The sequence below is a fragment of the Elaeis guineensis genome, chromosome 12 (genome assembly GCF_000442705.2).
Source record: "Elaeis guineensis isolate ETL-2024a chromosome 12, EG11, whole genome shotgun sequence".
Classification (NCBI taxonomy): Eukaryota; Viridiplantae; Streptophyta; class Magnoliopsida; order Arecales; family Arecaceae; genus Elaeis; species Elaeis guineensis.
The window spans coordinates 28,956,752-28,981,338 of record NC_026004.2 but is presented as its reverse complement, the minus strand read 5'-3'; the positions used below and the strand labels follow the sequence as shown (position 1 = coordinate 28,981,338).

Below are 24,587 nucleotides of genomic sequence, written 5' to 3'. Positions count from 1 at the left end.
TTCCTCAAAGGCTCAAGCAAAGTAAAGATGACAAGAACTTTCTGAAGTTTTTGGAGGTCTTCAAGAAACTACACATAAATATTCCATTTGCAGAGGCATTAGCTCAGATGCCTAGCTATGCCAAATTCTTGAAGGACATCCTTTCTAAAAAGAGAAGGCTAGAGGACCATGAGACAGTCATGCTCACTGAAGAGTGCAGTGCAATCATTCAGAACAAGTTGCCATCAAAATTAAAGGATCCAGGGAGTTTTACAATTCCATAATATTGACAATATCGAATTCACTAAAGCATTGTGCGATTTAGGTGCCAGCATTAACTTAATGCCTTTATCTATTTTCAGGAAGCTTGGACTAGGGGATGTGAAACCGACTAGTGTCTCATTACAACTAGCTGATCGATCGGTGACATATCCTAAAGGCATAGTGGAGGATGTATTAGTCAAGATGGACAAATTTATCTTCCCAGTGGATTTCATTGTCTTGGATATGGAGGAAGATAGAGAGGTTCCTTTGATATTGGGGCATCCATTCCTTGCAACTGGCAAGGCACTTATAGATGTCCATGAGGGTAAGCTTACTTTAAGAGTGGGACAAGAAGAGGTAATTTTTAACGTGCTTAATTCTTCTAAATATCCTCTTGAGAATGATGAATGTTTTAGATTAGATATGATTAATAAATTTGTTAGTGAAATAATTGACAATTCTGAATATGACTTGATTGATGGTGTTAAAAATAAATAGCATGTTGATGTATTAAATGATGTTGAGAAAATACAGGATTCAGTAGAGGCTAAGCCAAACCCCAAGCTTGAGCTTAAGCAGCTCCCTTCTCACTTAAGATATGCATTCTTGGGAGACTCGTCTATTTTTTCTGTCATTATATCTGCTCATTTGTCTGCTGAACAAGAGAAAAAATTGTTGCATGTGTTGAAAAAGCATAAGAAAGCACTAGGCTGGTCTATTGATGATATTAAGGGAATTAGTCCCAGTATATGCATGCATAAAATTTTAATGGAAGAAAACTACAAACCTTCAATTGAGCATCAACGTAGGTTAAATCTTAATATGAAGGAAGTAGTTAGAGCTGAAGTAATAAAGTTACTTGATGCAAGAATTATCTACCCTATTTCTGATAGTAGTTGGGTGAGTCCTGTTCAAGTAGTTCCTAAGAAAGGAGGGATGACTGTTATTATAAATAATAAAAATGAGCTGATACCCACTAGAACAGTCACTGGTTGGCGTGTGTGTATTGATTATAGAAAGTTAAACAAAGCCACATGAAAGGACCATTTTCCTTTGCCTTTTATTGACCAGATGCTTGAGAGATTGTCCGGATATCCCTTCTACTATTTTTTAGATGGTTATTCAGGATATTTTTAAATTTTTATTGTACCTGAGGATAAAAAAAAACTATATTTACTTGTCCATATGGAACATTTGTATATAGGAGAATGCCATTTGGATTATGTAATGCACCTGCAACTTTTCAAAGATGTATGATGTCTATATTCTCTGATATGGTTGAAAAATTCATTGAAATCTTTATGGATGATTTTTTAATTTTTGATCCTTCTTTTGATATGTGTTTGACTAACCTCTCCCAAGTTCTACAGCGTTGTGAAGAAATTAATCTTGTGTTGAACTGGGAGAAATATCATTTTATGGTGCAGGAAGGAGTAGTTTTAGGCCATAAGATTTCATCTAGAGGGATAGAAGTAGACAAAGCAAAGGTGGAGGTCATTAAAAAATTACCACCACCAATATTTGTTAAAGGAGTGAGGAGTTTCTTAGGGTATGCTGGCTTCTATAGAAGATTTATAAAAGACTTCTCTAAAATTAGCAAACCTCTTTGTAATTTATTGATCAAGGATGCGCCTTTTAAAATTACTGATGAGTGTTTGGTTGCTTTTAACAAGTTAAAGAGAGAATTAATCTCAGCTCCTATCATCACTGCACCTGACTAGAATCTACCATTTGAACTCATGTGTGATGCAAATGACTATGCTATAGGAGCAGTCTTGGGATAAAGAAAGGAGAATAGACTTCATGTGGTGTACTATGCGAGTCGAACACTGAATAATGTACAGTTGAACTATGCCACCACAGAGAAAGAGTTGCTCGTCATTGTTTTTGCTTTTGATAAATTTAGGCCATATCTTATAGGCACAAAAATAATAGTTTATACTGATCACTCAGCAATTAAATATTTACTTAAAAAAAAGGATGCGAAACCGAGACTAATTCGTTGGGTGCTCTTATTGCAGAAATTTGACTTGGAGATTAGCGATAAGAAAGGAGCAAAAAATCTTGTAGCAGATCACTTGTCTCGATTAGAGTTAAGTAAAGAAATTGAGAACACTGAGGTACCCATTAATGAGTCATTCTCTGATGAGCAATTATTTGCATTACTCACATCTAGTACACCCTGGTATGCTGATATTGTTAATTTTAAGGCATGTGATATTATTCCTCCTGAATTTAATTACCAGTAAAAAAAAAATTTACATGATGCAAAATATTATTTTTGGGAGGATCCATATTTATATAAGTATTATCCAGATCAGCTTATTAGGAAATGTGTGCCTGATAATGAAATTAAAAATATTTTAAAACACTGCCATTCATTAGAGTGTGGAGGCCATTTTGGACCCAACAAAACAGCTGCTAAAGTATTACAGTGTGGTTTTTATTGGCCTAACCTGTTTAAAGATGCTATTACTTTTGTTTCTTCTTGTGACCGATGTCAAAGAACTGAAAATATTTCTTTTAGACAGGAAATGCCACAAACCAATATCCTTGAAGTAGAACTGTTCGATGTGTGGGGATTAGATTTTATGGGGCCTTTTCCACCTTCTCATTCAAATCAATACATCCTGGTGGCGGTGGATTATGTATCCAAATGGATTGAGACAGTAGCACTTCCCTCTAATGATGCCAAGAGTGTACTCAAGTTCTTAAAGAAATACATATTCACACACTTTGGTATTCCAAGGGCTATCATCACGGATGGAGGTAAGCATTTTTGTAATCGTTATTTGGATTCTCTATTGATAAAATACGATGTTACTCATCGTGTAGGAATACCATATCATCCCCAAACAAGTGGACAAGTAGAGATCTCCAATCGTGAAATTAAAAGAATATTGGAGACTACTGTCAACTCATCAAGAAAGGACTGGTCTCTAAAATTAGATGATGCGTTATGGGCATATAGAACAGCATTCAAAATACCAATTGGGATGTCCCCGTATCATCTAGTTTATGGAAAAGCATGCCATTTACCTGTGGAGCTAGAGTATCGAGCTTACTGGGCAACTAGGTTGCTAAATTTCAATATGGAAGCTGCTGGGGAGAAAAGGTCATTACAGCTTAATGAACTTGATGAGTTTCACCTCCATGCATATGAAAATGCAAGAATTTACAAGGAGAGAATGAAAAGATGGCATGACAAGCATATTGTGAGGCATGAATTTCAAGCAGGACAAAAGGTGTTGCTGTATAACTCCCGCCTAAAGCTATTTCTAGGCAAGCTCCGGTCTAGGTGGTCAGGTCCATTTGAGATTATACAAGTTTTTCCACATGGAGCTGTTGAGCTGAAGAGTGGTGATAGGACCTTCAAGGTTAATGGGCAAAGGTTGAAGGAATACATAGATGGAGGATTTGAGCAACCAAAAACCTCCATATCACTGACATAATGCATTGGAATAGTCAAGCTAACGACTATAAACTAGCGCTTCTTGGGAGGCAACCCAAGCAAATTTTTTTTTATTTTCTTTATTTTTTGAGTCAATTTTAATCTTCACTATATTTTCAAGGTTTGAATGGACATTGTTCACTTTTTGTAGGCACATTGAAGAAGACAAGAGAGATGAAATGACTGAGGACGAGTTGCAAACTTGCACAAGCGCATAGGCACGCTACAAAGGGGAGTACCCTTAACCTTTAAGAATGCCTTGCTATAATATGTATTGTGATGATGATCTTGTCATTGAGCACAATGTCCAATTTAGATTTGGGGGTGCATTTGCATGAGCATTTCGTGTTAATAATATAGGATTGCCATTATGTTTGCATCTTTGTCTTTATTTTTTTAATAAAATTTAATTAAAAAAAAATAAAATGTTGATTCATTGATCACTTGTAAGGATATAGAGGGGGACAATTTTACTTTTGTGTTATTGTTTGGCTATCTTAGCTTTAAAATTTGGAAGTCAAATTCAGGGATTGACTGTTTTAAACTTGTAAATACTTAAATAAAATCTCGTATAGAAGATAGTTACTTTGCTTCGCCAATCCTATATATGAGCTTTGTTACAATAAAATGTAGATAATTTACTCGGGAGAAATGATATAGGCATTCCTTTGGCATACCCTTTTTGACCCCTTGTATTTTCTTTTCATCCTATCTCATATCTACTGTTCATATTTTTTGAGAATAAATTGATTATAATGGTTAGAGCATACTGAATTTTTAGTTTTCTTTCCATTCAAAAAAAAAAAAAAAAGCACAATCTACTCCGCTGTTTCAAGTTGCCTAGTAACTAGGAGCATTAATGAGCCCCATGTTTGCTTTTACGTCAAACAGTGACTTGAATTATGAGTATGCAAAGCACTTTGAGTATATGACTTGCTGAGTAACCGGGTGCCTTCATCGCCAATATCGGTATTCGCATAAAAAGGCAAATGATGACTTAAGGAAGAGTGCCAAAGTGTATAGGCTGTTCTAAAAGTATAAAATAAAATAAATAAAGGAAGGAATGTAAAGTATAAGTAATTGAGTATGCTCTGATTTATTGTGGTTAATTTATTTTCACTTATGTGACCATAACCATCATTCTTGTTGCTTGCTTTCCATTCTTTAACCTGAAAAAGTCCTATTGATCTCTTGAGTACGTTGTTTGCACTATTAGAGATGGGCTGATAGGATTTTGCATTCAAGATTGGAAGTTTGAACCAAATTATTTTATTAAAATCTAAAGGAAGCAAGGTAGCTATTGATTGTGCATAATTTTGTTTGAGTATGAATGAGTTTGGAATAGTTAGCTTGTGGGTTTGCCTTTCGATTTTGGGTTGAGGTAGTTAAACCATGGCATTTGGGTATTACTCCTTTGTATCTAGATGGATTTTGAGTATATTAATGTTAAATAAAGTTTTTAGCATTAATTTTTTGAGATTCTCCATTTTTGATTTGGACTTTTCTTTAGCTTGGGGACAACCAAAAATTTAAGTTTGGGGGTATTTGATGTATTGCATTTTTATAGTAATTATTATTATTAGTTTTTAATGATTTTAATGAAATTGGTATAATAATTAACTAAATAAATATAAGAACCTGATATATTTTATGTCAATTGCAGGTAATTGAGCCAGATCACACCTAATTGGGCTTAACCATATTTCAAAGGTCAAATTAAGTGAAATTGGTTGAGTCCGATTCAGCAGGGTTTGTCATCTGGAGTCATCAAGTCTTGCATCAAAATCAGAGTCTACCTCAAAGCAGAATAATCAAATCAAGATATCAATAGACCCCACGCCTTATCCTTTTTGGTATCATCAGCCAGAAAAGAAACTAGAGGTGCAGAAAATAAATCAAGCAGTTAATCTCTCCCATCTAGTCAACCAATCTAAATTCTGGATATTTTGATGTGAGGATCCCTAAAAGGTAAGCTACAGGACTCCAAATTGAGCAAGATTAGATCCTACAGAATTTTAAGAGAAGCAAGAAAGGAACATAATTTACAAAATTAAATTTGGATTCCAGATGAGGTGGCTACAGTAGGTTAAATTTGGTAACAATGTTAGACACAACAAGAAACACCCGATACACCTAGATTCTTCTTAGTATTTCTTGGCACAAAGATCTGATATGGAAACCAATTTTGGATGGAAAAGAGCTATCTTGGAAAGAATTAAATGGAAGAAAATCAGAGTCCAAACTAATTTTGTATGAGGAGCAAACTTAGAAAGAATTGGAACCAATTCTTGGAAAACTTGATTTGGGCAGCCGAAACCTTACTTTATTTTGCAGATTTTGTGGACCCAGAAAGGAAGAAATTCTTCTTCTCTAATTAACCATGCCTCCTTTCCTTCTTTTATTATGAAAATCATAATAAAATCAAAAAATTTGAGCAGCATATGGAGTAGATGGCTGGTGGTTCCTTAAAGCCTATCCAAAGGAGGAGAGATTCTATACCAAATAGAAAGAATGATATATAGAATAAAATCATGGAGAAAATACCATCTTAACCCTAGCCCTAGCCCTATTTAAGGATCGAAAAACACCAGCAAAAGGAAGAGGAGAATCATCTTTGAAAGCTAGAAATCAAGCAAGGAGAGTTTGGAGTATCTGAAAGATTTGAAGAGAGGATTCATTCGACTCTGTAATTCCTTCAGAGTTTTAATTCTTTCTCTTGTTTACTTTGAATTTATTTTTTAGAACTCATTGTTAGGATGATTTTGGAGTTTTATTCAAGTAAACTTAAGTTTAATTTTGATATGATGAAAAGCTAAATTTCTAGCTAGGGTACCTGATGTAGCTTGGATTTAATTTCAATTTTAGAATCTTATATTAATTTTTTTTGTTAATACAATTGTTTGTTATTTGCACTTAATACTTTTAAGTATTAATATTTTTGGTACTTGATTGATTTTAATTTATAATTGATACTGGGAAGGAAGATTATAAATTGGAGTTAATAACAAATATCATTGGAATAATAATTGGAGCGGGAGCAGAAGATTTGACCTGTGGGATCTTGGAAATAATCACTGTGCTTATTGAACTAATTGAAATCTATTTTACTATTGGAAGATAGATTATAGGTTTTAATTAGTATATTTAATAAGACTCGAGAGAGATTATTAAATAATTTAAGATTATTTATCCTTGCATTAATAATTAAATTTAGATTATTAATCAAAATAGCTGGAATTGATAACTGATCCAAGTGAAATCAGATATACCCTAGTGCTTTATCAATCGAATTTTGATTCAGCTTTCATTGAGTTCTTTAGAGTTAATTTTATTTTTCACTGTCATTCAATTTTGATCGTTTAGATATTAGTAAAATTAGCATTCATTTTTAGTAATTAAACTCAGTCCTCATGGGAACGATCTCTTATTTATCATTATATTACTTGAGCGATTTCGTGCACTTGCGAAATAGGCTATCATATATGACGTCCTAAATAATATATATAACTTTCTTTGAGTATATATAACATCCTATGTCTTTATACGATTCCTTGTTGCTTATTATGACTTTTTGATATCTTATATGATTTTTTAAATAATATATATAATTTTTACAAATATATATGATATTTTGAATAATATATATAATTTTTTATTTATTATAATAATCAATAGCATATCATATAAAGATACAAGAAGTCGTATATATTATTTAGGATATCATATATATTCATAAAAAGTTATATATATTATTTAAATTATCATATATATTGATAAGAAGTCATATAAGATATCAAGAAGCTATATATATTATTTAAGATGTTATAAATATTTACAAAAGGCTATATATATTATTTAAGATATCATATATATTCATACGAAGTCATATAAGACATCAAGAAGCCATATATATTATTCAGGATGTCATATAAAGACATAAAAAGTCATATATATTATTGAGAATGTCATATATATTCATCGAAAGTCATACAAAGTATCTAGAAGTAATAATATTATTTTTTCTTTGTCCTATAGAGGAAAAAGATATTATCATCATTGAAAATTTGAGAAAGAAAAAGTTGAATGGCATTAAATATCTATCCCATTATTAATTCACTACGTAGTCTAATATGATTGGATGGTATGCTCCACATCAATTTTGCTGCACCACACGTGGTGCATAAAGAATTACTCCCTCAACTAATAGAAGGTAATTTGTACTATCACAGGTAGATATATTTGATAAGTAGACACTCGTTCTCGTTAGTTATAGTTGGCTCTTTTTTTTTCTCTAAGCTCTCACCAATATATTTGTTGATGGTAAGTATTGCCCTTATGTATTTAAGAATTATTCTATTAGAAGGAATTCCATGACTTTCTTATTATATTTTTTTAACACTTCCACAAGTGAATAAAGAGACTTCAATTTCATATAATGAAATTTATTTTTAACATTTTATATGGCTTTGTTGCAGGGAGACCTACTGATCGAGACCCATACTCCATGAGAGCACACCTAAGATAATGTGATGAGGTCACACTAGCTGTAGACTTAGACACCGCCCATTCGATCAGTCGCATAAGTGAAGCCTGTGTCTAACACCCGTTACTAACAATCTTGATACGAGAATATGGGTGAGATTCCTCCCATGATGATGGCCAGAATGTGGCCTAATAGCTTGCAAAGCTAGGTCTGACAAATATAGACTTCGACTAGTAGCTTAGGGGCTCAACCTCTAAATAAAAGAGGTATGAAGGGAAGCCCCAGGATAAGCAAGCTCACTCCAACTTTGTAATATCTTCTCTCCACTATTTTCAAAGCTACAGCTAACTTAAGCATCAGATAATCCCCCATCAGAACACCTCTAGCGAGCATGGACTTCCTTTTCAGGTACCTTCTGATGTCATGAATCCTCATTGGCGTCCACCTCCAACCATGTTAGCATCCTCCCGAAGAGTTGCAGTAATAGATTAGAGAACATAGTGTGGATGAGAGAAAAGATCCTAAGTCCCCTTTAAGAAAAAAAAGAACATGATATGGACGAGAGCACAAAACTCTGCTGCCTCCCACTAGCAGTCCGCCCATCACAATCGGAGTAGCATGCCCGTGAATCTGTTCGCTCTAAGAAAATAAGATTTTAATGATTAAAAAATTAGTTGCTAAATAGCAAAAATTAGTTGCAAATTTTTTTTGCGCCGATTCTTGTCAGTTGTAAAAATTCTGATCACAAATATTTTGCAATCGATTTTTGTAGTTACAATATTTTATGATCGATTCAACAATCAAAAATAAAAAAATTTAATTAAAATTTTATGATCGATTTAATGATTAAAAATAAAAATTTATTTACTAGTTTACAACCTATTTACTAACCAAAAATTAAAAAAATTGATTGCTAACCTTTTTAAAATATTTTTTATTTAAAAAATCAATCATAAAATCAATCATAATTTATTTTTCATAATATTTTAATTTTTAAAATTGGTTGCAAAATCAGTCACTAAATTTATTAAAAATTATTAAATTAAAATTGATCTCAAAATCGATCGTTAATTTTTTTTAATATTTTTTATTTAAAAAATCAATCACAAAATCGATCATAAATTTTTTTATAATATTTTTATTTTTAATATTGATTGGAAAAATCAATCTCTAAATTTATTAAAAATTATTAAATAAAAATTTATCTCAAAATTGATTGCTAATTTTTTTAAATATTTTTTATTTTAAAAATTAATCATAAAATCGATCATAAATTTTTTTATAATATTTTGATTTTTAATATCAATTGCAACATTGATTGCTAAATTTATTAAAAATTATTAAATTAAAATCAACCTAAAAATTGATCGCTAATATTATTAAAATATTTTTATTTATAAAATTGATCATAAATTATTTTTAAATTTTTAAATTAAAATATCAGTTGCAAAATTGATCACTAAAATTAAATTCAAAAAAATAAATTAAAAATTATATTATTTTTTTCTATTACAAGAGCTGCAGCTTCATTAAAACATACCAAAATCAAGCAACATCAGTCAAGCATTCATCATACACAATCAAGCAACATGTCCTAAATAATAAAGTGCAACAGAAAAAAGGCCAAAACATTCTTAGATCCTGTCATGATAAAAGTGAAACACAAGACCTACAATCACACAATCTGAAAATACTAAAGATAAATAATAAAGATTTAAAATAGAAAGCAACAAAAGAATAACAGGCCAAAGTATCAACACTCAATCCAATTGGCAAGCCATAGAACTCCCTGGTGGTGAAAGGATGAACAAAATGCCAGTGCAACACAAGTACTCCCTAAGTCAGTCAGCACCCATCAGCTTTAACGCATTATATGAAAATAAAAAAAAAGACTATAGAAATCTATGGAACCATTCTCTTCAATATCCATTAAGTTTAGATCATCATCAGAAAAAATAAGAAGATAATCATAAGAATATATATAGCAAGCAAAATCCATCAATACCCATCAGCTTTAACACATCATATAGGAATAGAAACAAGAGGCCATAGCATACCTCGTGCCCAATGCATCACTTGTTTAATATATCTCGTGCCAAATGTATCATAATCATGGGCTGCCTTTGTCTTTATTAGGCAGCTTAGCTGATAGGCCTTCCAAAGAATTATCTACAGCAAAAACAAATGATACCAACATAATATATAAAGCCAGTAAGGTAATAAAAGAACTCTTTTACTGTCAGCTAAAAGTAAAATCTATCGGCACTCATCAACTTTAACACATCATATGGGAATAAGAAAAAGAGGCCATAGCAATGTGTAGAGCCATTCTCTTCAATATTTATTAAGTTTGGATCATCATTAGAAAAAATAAAAAGACAACCATAAGACTATAGCAAGCAAAATTTATCAACATCCATCAGCTTTAAGACATCATATAGAAACAAAAAAAAGAGGTCATAGCTATTTGTAGAGCCATTTCCTTCAATATCCATTAAGTTTGGATCATCATTAGAAAAAATAAATAAGCAACCATAAGAATATAATAAACAAAATACATCGGTATCCATTAGCTTTAAGACATCATATGACAATAAGAAAAAGAGGTCATAGTAATTTATGGATCCATTTTCTTTAATATTCATTAAGTTTGGATCATCATCAAAAAAAATAAGAAGGCAACTATAAGAATATAGTAAGCAAAATCCATCAATTCATATCAGCTTTAACACATCATATGGAAATAAGAAAAAAAAACCATAGCAATCTGTGGAGCCATTTCCTTCAATATCTATTATGTTAATTTAAATCATCAGATAAAATAAGAAAACAACCATAAGAATATAGCAAGCAAAATTCATCAGTACCCATCAACTTTACTACATCATATAAAGATAAGAAAAAGAAGCTATAGCAATCTGTGAAGTCATTTTCTTCAATATTCATTAAGTTTGGATCATAATCACGAAAAATAAGAAAATAAGAAGACAACCATAAGAATATAACAAGCAAAATCCAACAGCATCCATTAACTTTAACACATCATATGGGAATAAGAAAAAGAGGCCATAACATATATCATGCTAAATGTATCACTTGTTTAGCATACCTCATGCCAAATGTATCATAATCATGGGCTGTCTTTATCTTTATTAGGCAGCTCAGCCAACAGATCTTTCAAAGTATTATCTATAGCAAAAATAAGTGATACCAACATAATATATAGAGCCAATGAAGTAATAAGAGAGTGTCATTTTTGTGATCGATTATAAAGAACTCCTATGCTGTTATCTAAAAGGAGATCAAAAAACTAAAGTAATAAGAGTTAGATATTCACAAAATATGTATCTATATACAATCCTCAGCATAACATGAACAAAACATAAATCTAAGAAAGCAGATAAATAAATCTAGTCACTATTCTCCTCCTCCTACTCCTCAATATCATCATCATCTCTACCTGGGTTTAAAGGTGCATACTGTAGTATTGATGCTTGATAAGCCTGATATGGTTGGAAAGCAGGTGACGACGAAGGAGATGGTTGAAAACTAGGAGATGCCTGAAATCTGAAAGATGGTTGAAAGTTTATCTTTGCAAGCAACTCATATATTAACCTATCATTCGCGTCAATCTCTTTTTCATTATATTTCACCCTTTTTCTAAATTCATCCCTTTCATGTTCAGCAGCCTCCATCCGAGCATTCTATTCAGCTTCAACCTACCTCCCACTTGCTCTCAAAGTTCTTGACTTTGCATCCATTCTGAGCATGATGAAGTTTGGCCATGAAAATATGATAGGTCTGTTAATACAGTAAACTCTAATCCTAGGCCATAAATCCTTTCTTTCTTCTTTCCACCAACTATACGAACCCAAACATCAACCTCTGATGGTGGAGGCTGTTGTTGGTTAAGATCAGATGCTCTCTGAGATGGTGCCTCCTCCATATTATGTTTAAGTTCATCCAGTCAAATTTATCTCAGTTTGCATAAAATAAGTATTGAAGATAATATGTGATATGTTACTTACACTAATATGCTATGATCTCCTATCCATCCAACTCTTATCCTTCTTTTGATGAGTATGCATAAATAATTCAGATAGAGATGGCACAGCACCAATTTTCACAGTCTATAATATTTCAAAAGATATAAATATAAACTCTTATACAAACTACTATAATTTGTAACATGAACCAAATATGATTAATAAAAAAAATTTAGACTTAATCATGTTGTGCCTATGCTGAGATGTGGTGATGGAGCCACCAGTGTGAAGAGAAGCACCAAAGCCACCATAACTAAAAGCACAGTTTTGTTTAGCTTTTTCATACTTTTCTTTATATTGTATAGTACTCCAATGTTGTCACAATCTATCCCATACAACATCTTCAATCCAATGTGGTCTCTCTATGTTCTTACGAGCATTACCAAGTAAATTTTTCAATCGAACTGCACCAAACTTTTCAAATTTTTTTCATACTCATTGATCATTTGATAGCATAAAGCGATACCTCATCTACAATGAATATAGACAAATAAATTAAATGACATAAAGAAATATATAGATAATAAATTGAATCCATAAATATCATTACTTACGTACCTTGAACTTAGCAAACCAGATATCTCTAACAATATGAGATATTTTTTTTCATGATATCCAAAGCTCATCAAAGTGGCTTTTCAAAATTTTAACAATGGCATTCGCAACTGGATGAGAAGGCAAGAACCTATAAATATAATAAATCATTAGTCAGCATAGATCAAATATATTCAACATGCTAAAGTGACTATAATATTTTAAAATAAAGTTATCACTTATCCATCTCCATCAAGATATAACATTGGCATGCCATCACTATATAATCTATGTCTTTGCAGCATCCTGAGAATAGCTAGCTTCAAAATCAGTAGGATGGATAGGAGGAGATGCTGAATGGATAGCAAGTGATCCTGAATAGATAAGAGATGGTTTAGGATGGATAAGAGATGCTGTAGGATAGATAATAGATGCTGTAGATGGCTGGCAACGTGATGGTGAGGGGAAGAGGAGAAGAGAGGGGGAAGAAGGAGGGCTGCTATCACGAGGGGGGGAGGGAGGGGGTTGTTGTAGGCTGTGGGGGGGTGCAGGGTGGGGGGGGAAGGGTGGGTGGGGCGGTGTCGATGGTAATGTGGCGGTGGGGGGAAGACAAGAAGAGAAGGGGGGCCTGCTGTCGCCGATAAGTAGGTGGGGGTGGGGGAGGCATAGTGTGGCGATTGGGGTTAGGGTTTGAAGAGAAGAGAAGGGGATCGAGAAGAGAGGGGGTGCTACTGCTATGAAGAGAGGGGTTGCTGTCACTCAAGATGCGAGCGGGCAGGGGGGAGGGGGCAGTGTTGTGCAGTGGTTAGGGCTCGAGGTTCAGAAGGGGATTGAGAGGGAGAGGAGGCGCTGGTGTCGTAGAGAGAGGGGGCTGCTAATGCTGGGGAGGGTGGGGGGCTATCACGGGCAAGCGTGCCGGAGGTGGGCGGCATAGCGACTAGGGTTCAAGAGGAGAACAGGTCGAAGGGATGGATCGAGAGGGGGGGAGGCTAGTGCTGAAAATTTTAGTAATCGATTTTAGCAACTAATAAATCGATAGCTAAAATTGGTTGCTATATAAAAAATTAATGTTTTATATATTTATGATTGATATTTCAGTCACTAACTATTATTTTTAATTTACAATCAAAATATCAAGCATAAAAATAAAAAAAATTAATTTTTTAAAAATATTTATAATATAATTTAAAATTAATTTTTTTGAATTTAAAATAATTTCATTTAAAATAAAGGCATCAATTTTTTTTAGAATTCAAATTTGCAAACAAATTTTTGATTGCAAATTATTAAAAAAAATTATAACCAAAAAATTGATTGTAAATATATTTTTTAAATAAAAATAAATAATTAAAAATAGTTGTGATCCATTTTTTGGTTGCAAATTATTAAAAAACTTTCCAACTAAAAAATTGATCACAAATATATTTATAAAATAAAAAAATAATTGAAAAATATTATGATTGATTTTTTGGTTGTAAACTAATAAAGCCATTTTGCAACCAAAAAATTAATCATAAATATATTTACATAATAAAAAAATAACTAAAAATAGTTACGACCAATTTTTTGATTGTAAATTATTAAAATCATTTTGCAACCAATGAATTGATCACAAATATATATCAAAAATAAATACTTAAAAATATGTGTGATCGAATTTTTGGTTGCAAATCTATAAAAAATATTTTTTTTATAAATTTATTTTTATATTCAATAAATCGATCGTAAAATCCATCGCAAATATTAGGGCACCTAATGGCAAAAAATTAGCAATTGATTTTTGATCGATCGCTATATTAATATTTCTTCAAAAATCAATCACAAAATCGATCACAAATGTGACAAAAAAATAGATCGCAAAATTGATCGTAAAATCATTGTTTTCTTGTAGTGGTTGCAGTGTAGCCTCTGGCCATAATAGATCCACCACCATTCAAACCCCTAGCCCATCGGATTTAGGCACTAACCGATGCTATGCAGCGATTCTAATAAGTGACAGAGCAGTAGTGGCAGCATGTAAAACCGAATCCTCAAGCGGTTTCCTCTCAGCTCAACCAATGGTCTCATTCTTAGAGTCCAGGATCCGTCCTCTGGTGGCATTCTCATCACTCCACCATCATTCTAGTTCGTTTGCATTCCTCTCAAAGTCTGAGAGAAGGAGCATAACAGAGAAGCTCTTCCTTTGTAGTGATTTGATCCTAGCCTACTCCCCCACGCTTGGGAGATCTTGGTAGGAGGAAGAGCTCAATAAGAAAGTTTGAGACCAGAGTAATGATGGCCTCGACTTTGACTCTCGACCGCCAGTCACCTAGGCCATCCTAGAGGACCTAATCCTAAGTTGGTTCGAAGTACCTCAATTAGAGCCATATGATGGCTCTCGATCATCTACAAGATTATAGAATTCACATGATGCTCCAGGGTGCTTCGGACACCCTCTTGTGTCTCGCTTTTTTGGTCACCTTGAGAAAATCGACACAGGCATGGTACTCTGGATTTCGATCAGGATCTATCTCTTCATTCGAGCAGCTCAACAGGCTATTCATTATCCACTTTAGTAGTTGTCAACCCCAATCGTGAAACTTGAATAGCCTCTTCTTCCTCTGGCAAGAAGAAGATGAGTCACTGCTTGACTATGTTGCGTGCTTCAATGATGCTACACTTAAGGTGCGGGACCTCAACTAGTTGATGGCAATGTCGGGGTTCAAGCGAGGCTTACAGAATGAGTACCTTACCTTCTCCCTCAATAAGAAGTTCCCAAGGGATTTTGCTGACCTGCTAGCTCAAGCTCGAAAGTACATCAAAGCAGAGAAAGCTCAAGAGTTGCATAGGCAGACGAAAGGAAAGAAGATCTTCGGCAAGAAGAGGAGTCAGGAGGATCCTTAGCTAGCTTGAACCAAGAGGGAATGTTCTTAACTGCGAAGGAGCTATTGATCGAGAAGTCTTTCTCGATGATTTAACAACTATACTCCTCTGTCTACCCTACAATCCCAAATCTTGATGGAGATCAAAGGCTAAGGATATCTGCAGTGAACTGGACCAATGAAATCCTCCTCAGATAGGAGGAGAAGGAGGAGGTATTGTTACTTTCACCACGACCACGGCCATGACACCAAAGAGTGCCACTAACTCCAGGATGAGATTGAAGCTTTGATCCGCAAAGGATACCTCAACAAGTATGTGCGAGCGGCAAGATGGAGCTTCCGACAAGGAGAATAACAACAACCAATCGACACCTGACGTTATCAATGCCATCTCCAACCCAACTAGAGGCATGGGGCAGCAGGAGATAAAGTCAGGGAGGACAAGAAAATGGCTTCTCGGGGGGCATTGCTCTTCTCCCTAACTCTCAATGGAAGTCAATGGCACCATCATTGCTTAGCCGACGACAGCTAGCCATAATGTAAATATGATGTCCATTTATAATAAAAGCTTACCTGGCACTCTATTTATAATATTATCTAAAGAATAAAATTGCTAGCCAACACAGAAAAGAAGAGGTTGGAACAAAGGCCACATCAAACGATGCACGATCCTAGCAATGATATTCTCGAGAGTAGCCTCAAAAGGCTCATGTGGCATACGACAACCCAATTGGATAATCGAATGCTCTGTTAGTCCCTACATGTGGATGAAGCTTCAAGCACCCACAAGGATCGGCATCTAGAAGTGAGCAAGAAGCTCTCTGAGGTTCCCATGACATGGAGGTCCTACCGTCGGGAAGCTCAACATGGCCCACTGTAGCCACAGGTGCCCCATTATAGCCACACGGCCTATTATAGCCGAGATAGCCCACTGTTGCCATTAATGTGGCCCACTGTAGTCATGGATGGCCCATTGTAGTTGTCATGGTGCATTATAGCCACAGATGGCCCACTATAATCATACGGCCTATTATAACCGAGACAGCCCACTATAGCCGTTAACATGATCCATTATACCTACGGATGGCTCACTATAGTCGAGATGGCCCACTATAGCTGTCAACATGACCCACTATAGCTATAGATGGCCCACTATTGCCATATAGCTCACTGTAGCCGACTAAGGCAAGTCTTCAGAAAATCCAACATGACCCACTAAAGCCATGAATAGCCCACTATAGCCACACGACCCATTATAGTCGAGATGGCCCACTATCCCACTATAGCTGTTAGCATGGCCCACTATATGTTGGAAAATATGTCCCAAAAAATCAATCGTCAAGCTGTTGACGGTTGAGCAACCAAGTATTGTAATTGATTTGTTAATAAATAAAATATATTTGGTATTTTTATCACAATCTTTCATCTTCTAATGAACTCCGTTGTTATGATGAAGTCCTTAGGACTACTTAGATTCGATAAAGAGAGGATTTATCGATTAGTCCTTAAAACAGTTCACGATCAAATGATAGGCTGTTAATAAGGACAACAGCTTCTATCAAGCATAGGTCGCTGTAGGCCATATGGGTTGGTTGTCCTCTTAACCAAAGAGTGTGGAGATACTGGTATGGCATACAGGTGAGATATACTGGTACATCATCATTGAACGTGACCAACTTCAGAGTATTCTGCTGTCGAGAATATCTTTGATGGGATATAGGTATAAGTGTCTCTTAGACCTGAGATCGCCTCAGTGACTTGCAAGCAACTCACTGTGCTTTGGTACTGGACTAACTGAATTTCTAATTCAGAAATGGAAGGCTTCTGGGCACAGTCAAGTACTTACGAAGTCAGAGTGTGATCGAGATGGGATTGACCACTCCAAGAGTTGGAGAAGAATGAGTCGCTGTATTTCAATTTAGCAAAACCTTGGCCAGGGTAATCCATCAGATGGATTTGATATTTTGAAATACAATGTGGACAACCTGATCAGAGTTGACAGTTGAACTCTGGGGTGTCCTATGATCATTTTAGTCAAGGAGATGAATTATATGAAAACTATATCCGCATGGGTTCTAAGGATGTTGTTCTACACATTCGACCTATCCGATCGTCGGGTACCATTGCTAGATGGTCACTTCGATTGGTATAGGAATTTATTCCTGAGATACTGGCTTAGGTTCGGACCTATGAGGTCACACACATTAGAGTTCATGATCCGATCAGATGGTTGATCAACGATTAAGAATCGTTCTAGGGTTAAATGATCAATACGATTGGCATTTAACCTAGTGCAAGTGTTGCAGGAGGATCAATTAGCAATTCGATTGCTAATTGGCTTAATTTGATTAAGCCAATGGGCTGAGATTAAGTTTAATTAAATATGATTTAATTAGATTTAGTTTAGACTTGATTGGATCAAGTCCAATTGGTTTATTGAATAAACCAAGTGTAAGAAAAAACTAGTCCTAGTTCAACTAGGACTTTGGTCAATCTAATTTCTAATTTGATTAAAAAATTAAATCAGATTTAAATCTAATTTAATCTGATTAAATTAGATTTTAAATTGGGTTAAGACCTATTTTAATTGGGTTGATCTAATTTTGGTTTGATTTGGTTTGAGAAACCAAATTAAAACAAGTCATAAGATAGAATCCTAGTAAGACTAGGATTCCGCCTTGCACCACATAAGCCTTCCCCATGCCCTCTCTCTCATTCAATGCCAATCTCCTCTTATTTTGTGTGACAAAAGCCCTCTCCCAGGTCTCTCCCATGTTCACAAAAGGTCTCCTCTCTTCTTTCTTACATGGAAGGTGGTTTGGATCAAATCAAAAAGGAATAAGTTTGGATTTCGAATTCTATGAGATAGAGTTTTAGAAATCCAAAACTCTTTCAATTTTGCACCGAATTTATCCAAATTTTTTTAGAATTTTTGTGGCTTTTAGGATACATATTGTGCACCCTTTTCTAATGATCCATGCATGAAAATAAGGAGGAGGTGCTCAAGAGTTGGGCGCCCCTTAACTTGCCATGTTTGGATAAGCCTTGACTAGGTATTTGACCTAGACAAGGACTCTATCATATCTCTCTGTATAAAATGAGTTTCTTTATGAAATTTTCGAAGAAGATAGAGATTTGAGAGACCTTTGAGCCATCCAAAAATCAAAGAGAAAAACCTTTGGGTCGTGGAGATATAAAAGACACAAATTATGGTGTCTAGAGAGAGAAACGAGAAGAAGAAGAGGGTCTTCTTCTAGGGTTGTTTGTTTTCATATCTTTCCTCCCTCCATCTTGAGTTTCCTGAGAGTGTCTTAGATCTGAAACTCCTCCTTCTACTTTTCATCTTTGAAAGAGTCCAAATCAAGAAGAAGGAGGCACCTGATCAACCATCAAAGAAGGATCAGCGCAGTACTAGCATACTGTGCTGATTTCCTGAAGCAGGACTTTTGATCGAGATTCGTGGGCTCGTGTGGATGACTCCTAGAGGTCGGACGCGTGTGCGGCTTGCAACATCATCCTCAAGTCTGGATCAACGAGGTTAGAATGTCTAACTTGCAAGGTAATAGATCTGATCTATTGTTTAATACATACATTAGATGTAGTATAGAAACATGTTGATATGATCAACATGTAGTTCATGCTATATTTATATATTTTAATTTTTGATTTAATGCTATGTAATAATCATGTAATAGAATCTTAGATCTAGGGATTCTCTGATTTTAAAAAATAATTTTGATTTATTTTAGTCTTCCGCTGTATGATCTTGAAAAAGTTTCAAGATCTAACCCTGAAACCCTAGATCTGGTTCCTACACTATAGCCACATGGCCTAATATAGCCAATCGAGGCAAGTCCTCAAGAGATCCAACAAAGCCCACTGAAACTATGGGTGACCCACTATAGCCACACAGTCTATTGTAGCCATCAACATAGCCCATTGTAGCCACAGATAGCTTCATTGTAGCCACATGATCCACTGTAGCCACTCAAGGTAACTCCTCAAAAAATTCAATGTGGCCTATTATAGCCACAGGTGATCGATTGTCACCAACCGAAATAAGTTTTCAGAAAATTCAACGTAGCCTACTGTAGTCATCAACGTGGTCTACTATAGCCATGAGTGGTCTACTATAGCTATACGGCTCACTATAGATGAGACAGCCCACTATAACCATCAATATGGCCTACTGTAGCCACAAGTGGATCACTGTAGCCATATGATCACCTGTAGCTAAGACAGACCACTATAGCCATCAACATGATCCACTATAGCCACACGGCCTACTATAGCTGTCAACATAGTCTATTGTAGCCATGAGTAGCCCACTGTAGCCAACCAAAGCAAGTCTTTGAAAAATCCAACGTGACCTATTAAAGTCATAGGTGACCCACTGTAGCCATATAGTCCATTGTAGCCAACAGAGATTAATCCTCTGGAGATCTTATACTATCGAAAAAAGCCAGCAATGACTACAATAGAACAGTCGACTCATCCTAAAGAAATAAGAGAAGTACTGCATTATACACAAAAAGAGCCTCAATGAAAGAAGTATTTTATTTAGAAGGTTCATATACATTCCAGAGAAACTCGTTATATTCCAATAGAGCGAAACTCATTACAATAAAAAAAATAAAGGATCAAAAAGGGCCCAGCCAATGCCCTTAGAGCACGAGCCAGGCATCAGGACAATATGATCCCTAATGGAGAGCGCAGGACTCCCCATTCAGCAATGCTCACTAGCCCTCTCAAAAGGACATTGGCGACGGCGTGGATGCTTCCCTTTCAAAATCCCACTCGCCTCCACGATGCATCTCTAAGGAAGGCCAGAAGGCAGCTCATGACAAAAGACAAGACAAGCCCTCTAGAAAGGTCCAAGACCTAACTATGGAGGACAAGGTATCAAAAAGCCTAAATAGTTGCCTCCGTAACCTCTCAATCAGAGTAGCAGAATTTTCTAATACCTCCCATGCCCAAGCAAGATACCCATTGAAGCATTCCCTCAAAGTACCAATAGCTGATCAAAAGGAGGGGAAGGTATCGCAAGCCAGAGAAAAGTGCCAATGATCTTCTAGCACTGGACAAGGCAACTCCACCATGACATTGAAGAAGATAACCAAGGTAATACCAACCCCAGATGGCAAAGCTCCTACTTATAGAAGGGGCGGCCCAGGCAAATTCAAACACCTCTCTAACTGTGCGACAGATGTCGCCACCTTAAAGGTCTCAGAAGCTATGCCTCCTACAAAACAGATATCAGTATTAAATACGAAACCCGCCAGATCTCTAGACCGTACGGCTCCTTATCATATAATATCAAGATGAATCATCTTCTCTGATTCATGAAAGCAGCGCGGCATCAGTCAGCATTTGATGCTTGGCATGTGTGCAAGCCTGAGACTTTCACCGATCCATTCATCACATGTAGATGAAGCAGAAGCTTCAGATAATGTCAAGAAAAAATTCAACTTGAGTATGGAATCAATCTGACCGATCTATCCGAGCCATTCGAATCCTTGACCACACCAACATTATAGAAAAGTGAAAGCTTCGAATGAGAGGTACCCATAATGAAATACATATTTCTCATTAATTAAAATTTTTATTACATAGCTTCATTGAAGCAAAGGCACCAAGAGTAAATATAAAAATATAAAGATTAGATCTTGATATGAAGAAAATGCCCCAATCTCTTTATCGCTGTTGTTGAGGTGAAGGCACCTCAGATCTAGCTTTGAGACCATCCTTTTCAAGCAAGCCTTACAGTCCTTAAAGTTTTGAATGAACGCAGCCAAAGATGTCTCAATGAGCTCATCCTCAAAGTCCATCGAGGCTTTGAACTCCTCAATGTAGCGGAGCCTAGCCTCGGTGGTAATCTCCACTATAGCCTCGGCAAACCCATGACTGCCCTCAAGCAGATGAGTGTCCATCATGAACCTTGCCGACTCTTCAAAGGGATGCAAGGCATAGCCTGATGAAGGAGGGGCCTAGAGCGATGCCAAAGCAACAACATGCGGCCTCATGGCCGTGATCGATCTAGTTCCTGTCGAGGACCGCCGCGAGTCAGAGATGAAAAATTCGGGCTAGGCACTCCTCGCCCTCTTGGATGAGGACTCTCCATAGGAAGAGCTCATCTTTTTCTTCATGGCCAACTTAATAGCTGACAATGATAGCTTTATGACTAACAAATAAAGAAGAAAGAATCTTTCTCTAAGGACTACAGTGACAAGAAAGCAACTGGCAGTCAAATGGTAGGAGATCCCACCGGATAAGTAGTCCATTTATATAGGCCACCGATGGTGTGGATCTAGTCTTCGAAGCATCGGATTGCACCACTTGGCCAGTCTGAAGCAGTGGACCATGCGGCCCTTTATTGCACCCTCATCTGATCAAACCGTATGGGACAACTCATGAAGTGTGCTTCGAAACCTACCCCGACTTGCCACATGGCGGGTCCTGGGTGAGTCCAGGAGCAATCTCAGAAGCTCCTCTCTCTCAAGAACATTGTTCTACAACTCCTCGAGATCCATCCCTAATAAAGGCGATGTGAGTTGCAAAACGACGCATCCTTAAATTTTGAAAATTTTTTCCAAAGGCAATTGCAGGAGAGACCCGTCGACCAAGATCAATCCTCCACAGGAGTGTGCCTAAAATGATATGGTGAGATCACACTAGCTATAGACCCAAACACTATCCATTTGGCCAGTCGCATCGGTGAAGTCTGTGGCTGACATCTACAACTAACAATCTTGATACGAAAGAATAAGAGAGATTCCTCCCATGAGGATGGCCAAAACATGGCATAATGGCCTGCTAAGCTAGGTATGATAAATACAGACTCTGATTAGCAGCCTACAGGCTCAACCTTCAAATAAATTATTGGGTGGATGTCTGATCAGGATACCACCTCCCAAGATCTTTTCGCTACTGTGCGATGCAGTAGGAAGAAAGAAGAAATAAAACAGAAAATAATCAAATACGTGGATCAGCCAAAAAGGGCTCGTCTCCACGGGGCATGCAAATTTCACTATGAAAAAAAAATATTACAAAAGAAGATCTCACCCTCAACCCTCGTATATCCAATTTCTCCCTCATAGGAAGTTCTCCTTCATAAAAGCTCTCTCTAGGAAGACCCCCCTGAACCCCTGAAGCGACCGCTGTCCCCCATCCAGGAGCCTCCTGCTCCTCCTCTCGACGTCTCAACATATCTCTCTCTTTCTCCATGGGTTTAGCCTCTTCTCTGCTGAAGCTCGTGCGCGCCGCACACAAGAAACCAAGCCACCACTAATCCTCCTGTTCACGTTCACAGCCCTTTTAAAAAGTTAAAACAAGGTTAGATTAGGTTTAGGAGTCCTAATCAAGCTCAAAACAAGCCTCGAATCGTCAGATCAACACCGCAAGCCTCCTAGAGCCGTCTGATCGTGATCGGTCCACGGAATAATACCGTGGACCGCATGAAATATGTGGAAAATGCCCACACGATCCACACACCCAGCTATGGACCACCTGATCCACCATGGATCGGGGTACAACAGGGTGAACCCGCGCTCGCACGTGCGCGTGGACCTGGGCCAGCCCGTGCATGGGCCTGGGCCGTACCCATGCAGCGCGCCTGGGCCTGGGCCACACCTCGCGTGCCCGAGCCTGGGCCGGCCCGCGCTCTGGGCTGCGCCCAGCCCGCACGCTGCCACGTGCTGGGCCACGCCCCACCAGGTGCGGTTGCGCCGCCACCGCTCCACCGGCCCGCCGCTAGCCATCGGCGGTCCTCCGCCACTCCGAACTCCGTGCCGACTTCTCTCGCGCATATCTTCTTCGTCCGAACTTCATTTGGAGTAATCTTGGTCTTGTTGGACTCTATTTTTCGTCATGGACCTCGCTGTAGGCTCAATATGAATCGAATCTCGAGATATCAAATCCTAACAAAGAAGTATGAAAGAGACCCCTGAGATAAGCAAGCTCGTTCTTCTCTTGCAATCTTTTCTCTCTACTGTTCCCAAAATTCTGGCTAACTTAAATATTGGACGGTCCCCCATCGAAATACCTCCAGCAAACATAGACTTCCTTTGCTGGTACCTTCTAGTGTTGTGAATTCTGGCCAGTGTCCGGCTCCAGCTATGGCAGCACCCTCTCAAAGCATTGCAGCAACAAGTTCCATTTAATTCAACCATCATCCATGGCCTTTGCATTATACATCCTTAATTCCCAGCCTCTTTTTTTGCATCTTTAGATTAGATTGTATGTATTCTACAGGAAACTAATTCTGTGGTCATCTAAGATCCACCATTAAAACATCTAGTAATAAGGAGGATAAATACTTGGATTGCATGCTTCAGCTTACAACCATAATGAATGATTTCTGGACAAATCAACATGATGCAAAAATATCATGAATCTTAAGAAATTCAAGAAGAAAAAAATATAATTAATTACCTTCGAAGCATCATAAGAGTAGCTTGAGGAGTAGATGCAGATGGATCAATCGGCAACTCAAAACACGTTCGCACTCACAACTCTATAATCTGCATCAACAACATATTCTAACCGACAACTTCTATGGTAATGCCATATTAAATTATCCTTGCATTAATATTGTTCCAACAATGTCAAGCCTGTTTCAAGCCTCTAGTTTTTATTCACCATTGTACTCTTGGAACTAACTGAACATTGACTTCGAATACATACTTGGCCTTGGGTACTTGAATTTAGCCAATGCCTTTGACTGTATAACTTTTCCAGTAGTCTTGATGCCGTCTGCATAGACTCGAAGATCCTGAACCGGGATTCGCAACTTTCATTAGCCCTTCTCTTGGACAAAATCCACTGATGTTGTGAAGTACTTCTAGGGCAGTAGTTAGGTTGATGCCACTAGTTGGCTTAATATAGCCCCCAAACGGGTGATATGCCCACTACTTTCACAAGGGATATATTGACCACTGACGAGAAGCTAGCCATTCATGGGTTATCTGTGA

General features: G+C 36.7%; 1 long non-coding RNA gene across 2 annotated transcripts; it reads right to left on the bottom strand.

Moving 5' to 3' along the window:
• Window positions 1–556: 556 nt before the first annotated feature.
• Window positions 557–24,587, bottom strand: LOC114913021 (uncharacterized). 2 transcript variants are annotated; one of them, XR_012135891.1, is made up of 5 exons: window positions 24,301–24,587; window positions 24,049–24,137; window positions 12,782–12,908; window positions 10,235–10,346; window positions 557–895 (listed from the first exon to the last, which is right to left on the bottom strand). It is a non-coding gene; the product is annotated as an uncharacterized lncRNA (long non-coding RNA). The 2 variants fall into 2 exon arrangements; XR_012135890.1 differs by lacking the exon at window positions 557–895 and having other exon boundaries at window positions 10,136–10,346.